Source organism: Macrobrachium nipponense, chromosome 6, assembly GCF_015104395.2.
Source record: "Macrobrachium nipponense isolate FS-2020 chromosome 6, ASM1510439v2, whole genome shotgun sequence".
In the NCBI taxonomy this organism is placed as follows: domain Eukaryota; kingdom Metazoa; phylum Arthropoda; class Malacostraca; order Decapoda; family Palaemonidae; genus Macrobrachium; species Macrobrachium nipponense.
In genome coordinates this window covers 60,150,035-60,158,407 of record NC_061108.1, presented here as the reverse complement: position 1 = coordinate 60,158,407, position 8,373 = coordinate 60,150,035, and the positions used below count along the sequence as shown (strand labels likewise).

General features: G+C 39.7%; 1 pseudogene; it reads right to left on the bottom strand.

Annotated features, from left to right (window-relative positions):
• Positions 1 to 209: 209 nt before the first annotated feature.
• LOC135216536 (uncharacterized) lies at positions 210 to 1,116 on the bottom strand (annotated as a pseudogene).
• Between the last annotated feature and the right edge of the window lie 7,257 nt (positions 1,117 to 8,373).

Genomic DNA, 8,373 nt, shown 5'->3' with positions numbered 1-8,373 from the left:
TTCCGTTCCTGCAAAGCGCCTCTTCACATTGAACAGTACGTCAGATCAGAGCCATGTATAGAGAGTGTTTGGCCAACCTTTTGACAGGGCGCCATCAGAGCCGTATATAGAGAGAGTTTGGCACCACTTACCCCTAACATGAAAACAAGAGCATGAGTTGCAACACCATTGTGTTCAGGAAGTGTTACATCACCCCTCAAACAGCTGGACTATCGGTCATATTGAAGCCTAGGTTTTATACACATTTCATCTAGAAACAAACAGCATTCTCTTTCTTTTACATCCTTAGCATCAACCACTATCTTTAAAAATGTAAATACCTCATCTAATACTCCCAGTTCCATACGAATAAATTCGAGTCTTCTCCTCAGTGATCGAAGGGATGGTAGGGGCTGCTGGTGTTGTTGTAATAATAAATTGTATCCTATTGACCCACAAGCAAATCTAAGTTGAAAACCCTTTTTATTTGTCTCATTTGACCATTTATTCCTTCGACTATTACCACCCTTAATACCACGAGCCAGAGTCGCAGGTTGATCCTCGTTAAAAACCTTTGCCATGTTACCTTCTAAAGCTGATATCTTTTTCAAGGCTTCATGATTCTTCTTTTGTGCCATTTTAACTTTCTTTCGAAGATTTTGTATCGTCCTCATTAATGCTGCTTCTCGTAACTCTCCAACAGGATTGGTAGAATCGCTACTGGTAGCATCAGTACTATTGCCAGAATTGTCACGGGGATTTTGATTTTGTGAACAGCACATAAGTTGAGGCGTTTAAGTCCATCAGCTCTTCCCGATTCGTACTGATCATCCTCAAAATGATCCTAAAGGTAAAATTAATTATTGTTAACAGGCCTGAATATCAGCAATAAAAATATGTTATTTACTTATATGCTATAATACTACCAGTAAAAATGCAAATGTTGCACACATGAAAAGTAAAGAGGAAAAATCTTGAACTTACCAAACATAAATAAGATCTGTCATGTGCTTTCCAATTTTCTCATTTCACTTTCATCTCCCATTGCCGTCGTCTCTCTGGGTTTCTAGGGAATCTGTGCATCCTTTTACCCTGCCCATACTGTACGGAACAGCCTACTGCTACACAGCAAACCATAGTAGTAAAGTATGTAATATACCGAAAATTAATAAAACGCTTTCCCGTGTGCGACGTGCGTGTGGCGTGACGGCTCTGACTGTGTCAGGGCAGAGCTTGGAGGAATAATGGGAGGAGACGCCTTGCTGCGGGATAAGTGAAGCCACTCAGGTCGCTGGCCGCCATATTGGGACTGGCAATTGAATCCCTGGGTCGACCGTAGGTACGCGACCTTGCGATGACTAAGGTGTCATACTTTTTATTTTTGATACGCAATGTTATTTTAATTCGTTCTTTTAGTTTTCTTGTGTGCGTACTCTTCTGCTTAGGGTACACATAATTTCGTGCTCCATTTTATCCGCAGACAGTTAACACGTTTACTGAAACTATAATGCCTTGATGAAAAAATAAGTGAATTTGAGGGAAGTGAAGCTACTATTGAATTCATTATGGTATTCAACACCTTATTTGACATATCAAATTCACGAAATCTAAATACCAAAGGATTTAAAAGACCCATTCAGAAGAATAATGCAAGTGATATTAAAGATTTTCTAATAAAAGCAGAAACATATATCCAGATCTTTGAGACTTCAGGATGGTAAAGACATCTTAAAATAAGATCGAAAAACTGGTTTCATTGGCTTGCTCTATTGCATACGAAGTCTTCAGATTCTGTACGAAACCTGTATTGCATCAGATGGTGGGCCTTTACAATTTTTGATGACCTACAAATTCGGTCAGGATCATATTGAGCTATTCTTTGGTCAAGTAAGAAGTATGGGAGGCCATAATGATAATCCAACAGCGAGACAATTCTCTGCTGCTTACAAAAGGCTACTTGTACATAATGACTTAATGCCATCAGAGTCGGTGCCCATATTAACTGCTTCAAGCAGCATAAAAGAGCAGGTTCCAGTAAGGAATATAAATGCTTTTGTTTCAAGACATCGAGTTTTAGAAGTTCAAGAAGCATATTCAGATGGCAAGGAAGATGATTATGATTATATTCCAAAACATTACCACTTGTCAAAATGTTCAAATAAAATAGTAGCTTATATTGCAGGCTTTGTTGTTTTTAAGTTAAGAACGTCTTTACATTGATGCATTAACGTTAACAGACGCTAATTTTCGTCACACCCTCACCAAATTAAAAACCAAAGGAAAATTGGTGTATCCGTCAAATGATGTTATTGATATATGCAATACATGCGGAAAAAATATGAGGGAAATGTTGTCCTGCAACAAAACACTGGGGAGAGTTAACTTCCATAAATTAGTTAGTTCAGTATTGGCAGCTTACAGAGGCAAAACAATATTTTCAGAGTTCGATTATCACTTGATTGGACAATCACTCGCACTTATTGATTAAAACAATAACTGAAAAATATTTGCAAGTGAGATATAATTATGCTGGTAAGCGGATTACTGCTAAACTTCAATCGCAGGTCGCAGGAAAGAGTCGCCAGATATATACTAAGTTAATTCATTTTAGCGGTCAATAATTCCTAATAGTAGGCGATAACAAACAGTAAGGACTAAGGAATTAGCAGACATAAAGAGAATAGCTTTAAATTTGTGCCAGTAATAGGTTATATGTATATACGATTATGAAAAATTTGTATTGTATTTCTGAGTAATAAAGGAAGGTATTATGTATGATGAAATAATTAACTATATTCTTTAAAAGAATTATAAAATGTCTAACACTTTTCGCCTCCATTTATGCCATGAAAAGACGCATTATGAAAATAAAAGATGGGAAAAGTAACTGAAGCGTTTCTATGAATCCTTATGGTGTGGTCTCTCTTTTGCCAGTCCTGGGCGTGGCTGCCACGCGGTAAACTGGCTTCACTTTACTGAACGGTCTTCTCCCATTATTCCTCCAAGGGGCAGAGTTGTATCAGGGCAGTCGGACAGAGGCAAGATGGCGCCCATCGGTCAGTGACCTTAAATAAGTGGTTCCGACCATGGCCAAACTCTCTCTATATACGGCCCTGCGTCAGCTATATCAGCTCACTAGATAGTTTTGGGAATGAAGAAGAGCAGCTGTCGGAAGACGACTGGAGTGACGACAGCAATACCGATGCTGCTTAACATAATCAGAGGCTACATTTTTTTTTATGTCTGTGTGATTTTCAGTGCAATTACTTTTTGAAAGCATCGCATAGCAAATAGTGTTTGGCCATGTAAATGGACATTTTCTTTTTTTTCTCTCAATAGATAAGAGTGCTTAAATTTGTAAAGATATAATTACTGGTAGCTATAACGATACGTGTTACATTTTCAGTACACTCGTATAGTGAAATAATCATGAGAAATTAGAATGAGTTCTTGAGGCCTCACAAAAGGTTTTTATAAATATTTTAACCTTGCGTTCTTAAACTCTAATAAAAGGGAATTTGAACCTCTGAAACTGATGATGAGTAACAAACAGAAGCCAGACTTTTCTTTTTTTGTTTTATTTTGATAGCATCGCACAGCGAGTAATGTTGACCCTACAATTAAATGGACATTTTCTTTTTTCCAGTAGAAAAAGTGTGCTTATTTTTCTAAAGTTACAGAGAGCTATTATGATATATATTACATATTGTAATGCAATTTTTCTATGAAATAATTTTGAGAAATTAAACTGAGTTCAGAGAAATACTTTTTCCACAATTTCAGCTGTGTTCTTAACTATGAAAAAATTGTAATTGAACCTCTGATGGATTTAGGAGTTACTGGCGGGTGGAAAACCAGAGCTAAATTTGCTGGAATTGGTCATTCTGAGTTCATAAGGCCCGAGGGAATGTTTTTAGCAATATTTTACCCTTGGTCGATTTACGAGTTGCTGGCGGGTGGAAAGCTAGTGAGAAATTTGCTGGCATTGGTCATTCTGAGTTCATGGGCTTCCAAGGAAGGTTTTTTTGAAAGTTTTAGGCATATGTTCCTTACTCTGAATAAACGTAAATTTGGACCCCTCCCCCCCTTTGGAAGCTGCTGGCGGACATAAAGCCAACCTTGACATTGCTGGCATTGCTCATTCTGTGTTCAGGGGACTCCAGGGAAGGTTCAGGAAAAGTTTCAAGCATATGTTTTTCACTCTGGCAAAAGAAAACAAAAAATCCAGTTTTTAGGGTTAATTTTTTTTGCAAAAGCCAGAGTTCTGATCCGGCAGCAATACATTTTTGAGATGTTGGAGGCAGGTACTACTTATCTAGGGGGTCAAACCTTTTGTGTTCAAAACTCGGAACGAACACTGGGCTCCTGCTCTACAAAGCAGCAAACATTAAGGACAGGCAGCCATGGGCAAAAAGTAATAGCGGTTACCGTCCTCAACAGTAACGTACAACAAGCAAAGACAAGGACGGTCAGTCACATTCAAAACTAGAGAAATGGCCCTTAAGGCACCACGAAACGGACTAGTAATTTGCAACCAGTCCGTCCCCGCCCATCAGGTGCGGCAAGAGATCAGTAGGCCCCTCTCCCTCACTGCGGGAATTGCCTCTCTTATGCTCACATAAGGAAGCACTGCCCGACACCACGACAACTAATCTGCATAAAATGCAGCCAGTTGGCCATCTACCCGCAAGTTGCACCCATGAATTTAGATGTATAAACTGTGGAGGGGGGCACGCCCTCCTAGACAGAACCTGTCCAGTAAGGATCAACCTAAGCAAAAAATGGAGAGGAATTAAGGAAGTTTGAAGCAGAAAAAGCCAAAGCCAAAAATAAATCTTACAGTGCGGCCCTGCAAACACCCATAACAACATACAATACACCATTTAACAACACCACATCACCCACACAACCAATACAGCAACAATTAACAGTCAATCAACACCCAGCTATGGCATATTTACAATGGCCATATTTTTGCAGCAATGCAAGATATGGCAGGACCAGAACATATCAAGAAGCCCTAAGCAATTATCATGAGGCAAACAACCTGCCAAAAGTAAATATCCCCCAAATGGCCACAGGCCAATAAATCATCAGCAAATCAGGGAAGATTGGAAACACAGACCAACCACCAACAACACGCATGGAACAAGCACAAGCAATTTCAGACCCTAGCGGCTCATAAGCTGTCCCCACAAGCAATGAAATGTTTTTTGTTTTTTTTATTAAGAAATATTACTTTACAAAATTATATTTTACAACTTTGTATACACATTATAAGACCTATGTATAATATAAAAGTATTAGAATTTTATTATTTTTCTAAATATGTTTTTAAATTAGAAACATACTGATTCGATGAAATGTTAAATACTCCAGTAGCCACGGATGAGACTATCAGTATCATCGTCTCAAAGAGGGCGGCAGAGAGGGATCAAGGGGACGAGGTGAGGGAGAAGAGAAACTAGAACAAACAAAAAATGCGAAACACAACGCAGGAACTAAGCAGAAACGTTATGCATTAACAGACCAATGGCTGAAGTAGAAAAAGACATAAAAAGAATAAAAGAAGGCAGTATAACTATCACATCTCCCATAGAATGGGATGTCGATATCGAAGCCAGTCATGTGCAAATATAATTAATAGACATATATGCACAAAGAATGCTTAGGATTTTCCCAGATTATTCATGAGGAAGAATTAATCAAATTTCTGGTAGCAGAGAAGAGAGCTCCTCTCTTCAGCATAAAATTCAAAGAAATACAGCAAGAAAACGTAGATAGAATGCTCCAACTGAGAAAGATACTATGAAACTCACAAAGGGTGCGAACACAGGAATGAAGAAAAAATAAAAAATGATAATTCATTACTCACTCTCTCTTGCGATCGGTGAGGGGGAGAGAGGCGACAGACAGTCTCATGCACACCCGCATACGTTGAGCGAAGCACCAGTTACAACCAGTAACATCCCATAACGACGCCTACAACTTCTCACAATCCTTACCTCCTCTCAGCTGAGAGGAAGGGAGCGGGGTAGGGACTATCCCACCCCGCACTCAAACGCCGATGAATAAATGACTCGCCACTTGTAAATAACTGTAGAATAAGGAATTGCATGTTAGAAGGTGAAAGAGATGTGTGGAAGAACGAGTGAATGATAAGCCCTAATCCCGAATCTGCTACAAGAGGTATGCTAGAAAAAAAGAAAAAAAAAATTTTTTTATAACTGTTGTCTTCATCAAGTAGTTTGCTAAACCCAAAACTAACACTAGAAATAAGGTAAAATTAAGTTTATTCCTCAAGAGCAAGCATATGGGGAACCATAATTGCAAAATAAAAATAAAAAATAGAATTAGGACTCCCTTTAAGGAACTAACACATTAAAACTGCTATCACATACCGGAATGAGTCAGATAACTAACATTACTAACACAAGCTCTTTAATACTTCTAAGCACCGTGGTCTGAGTCCTCCCCCCCACCCCCGGCCAGGCCCCTTCTTCTGGGAGGGAGAGGGGGAGGACGTTCCGGACTGAGAACCGAGGATACAGAGCACAGATAGATACAGATTGTTACGGCCTGCTCTAAGAGCAAGAGCCCGTGCCAGTACAAGGCTGGCTTAATCTTCAACAACAACAACAACAACGACACAGATAGATAGAAGGATAGCCCTTTCCAACTCACAAGTCACACCACTACCGACTTCAATGAATCAAACCAGAAAAAAAAAAACATAAGACATAACACACAATCTTCTCACACAATGACAAATGAGTCTGTCCTATTCTTTACCTCTCTTCCTAATACCTTCCTTCCCTTATCCTAACCTATCCCCCCATTGCAGTCGTCACTAGCAGCTGAAAACGGTTTGAAGAGAACGGTTCTCGCCTCCTATTGGTGGAGAGCAGAGAGAGCCGCCTTTTCACTGGCGATTCGCTAAAGTCGTTAGACAAGTATTAGACACCCCGCACCCCTTCCCCCTCCCTTTGTCCACCATAACTATCGCTAATACATCCTCCCCCCTACCTCACACCATTCCTTCGTTCTCTCTTGTTCTTTCAGAAGAAATGCAGATAGAAGGACCGACGTATTTTGAAGCTTCAACCCAGACAGAGGAGACACCAGCAACAGAAGTATCCACTCAAACCAGACAGTTATGTGCAGTGTTCCTCAAAGGAACTACGAAGCTTAAGCTCCCAGTAAATGAAGACTATTCCAGCGAGGTCCTTCTCACCTTCCGAGAGCTTTATGCTCTCCTGCAGAAGACCATAAAAGAGGCAAGGGAAAATCCTTCTTCTACACTGGCAAAAGAAATGTACACGGAATGCACCAGTGTAAACAACATATGTCTCCCCGATCGCCTCCTCGAACCAGAGTACCACATCGATCTTCGAGGCCAGATGTAATAATTGCTCCACTGCTTTTTTTTTAGTGGGTAATTATCTTTTTCTACTACTTATTATCCTTCCTTTCCCCTCCGTTTTTCGGCCGCCTCACGTCTTCCGACCGAATATTTCAACTGTCACTCAAACTACCGCTTAATCTGTTGTTTACTTTTGTTTTGCTATTTCTAATACTGATAATATTTCGTTTTTCTTTCGTCGATCTCTATCGCTAACGATCGGCGCTTTTTTTTCTATTATCGAGTAATGAAATATGGTACTTGAACTCCATAGATTTATGTACCTTTTTTTTCCGTTTTTCTACGACGATAAATTTTTCTATTTCCTTACTGGCTATCTCTGACTCGCCAGCACTCGCTACTATCGATCTTTATCTTCCACTAACGGGTACCTTAGGATTTAAAGGGGTTTGTAACCTTGCCTGTTCACCTTTCCTTTCACTTGCAAATCATACCATTTCACCTGCATATCCCATAGAATCATAAATAAAGGCTCACCTCATATCCTTAAAATCACCTTTCCACATGCAAAATATTCAAATGACCTACGGGCTGCTCTTGAGCAAGAGCCCGTGCTGGCATACAGCCTGCTTAATCTTAAACAACAACAACATTGTTCTTTCATTCATTCACTGTACTAACTCTGCCTAGAATTCGAGGGATGTGGCCCATGAGGTTTTATGAAATCAGAACTCAATTCTAGGTAGTCGGCATCGTCCTGGCCCCTATTTCAGTGCCAGCATAGGGATAGGTAGCTGTCACCCTTCTTTGTGACAAATAAAAACTAAACATTCATTCTTTGTACCCTCCCATACCATTTACCCTTTCATTCATTGTACCCTTCAACGCACTATCCTATTCCCATTATCATCCACATCCATCATTCAACTAAACTTTGGGAAATTTTAACCAAAAATTACATCGAAGTTTACAAAGTTATTAACACAAGGCGTGGATTTATATTAGTAACTGATGACCAAACGGCCACGAAC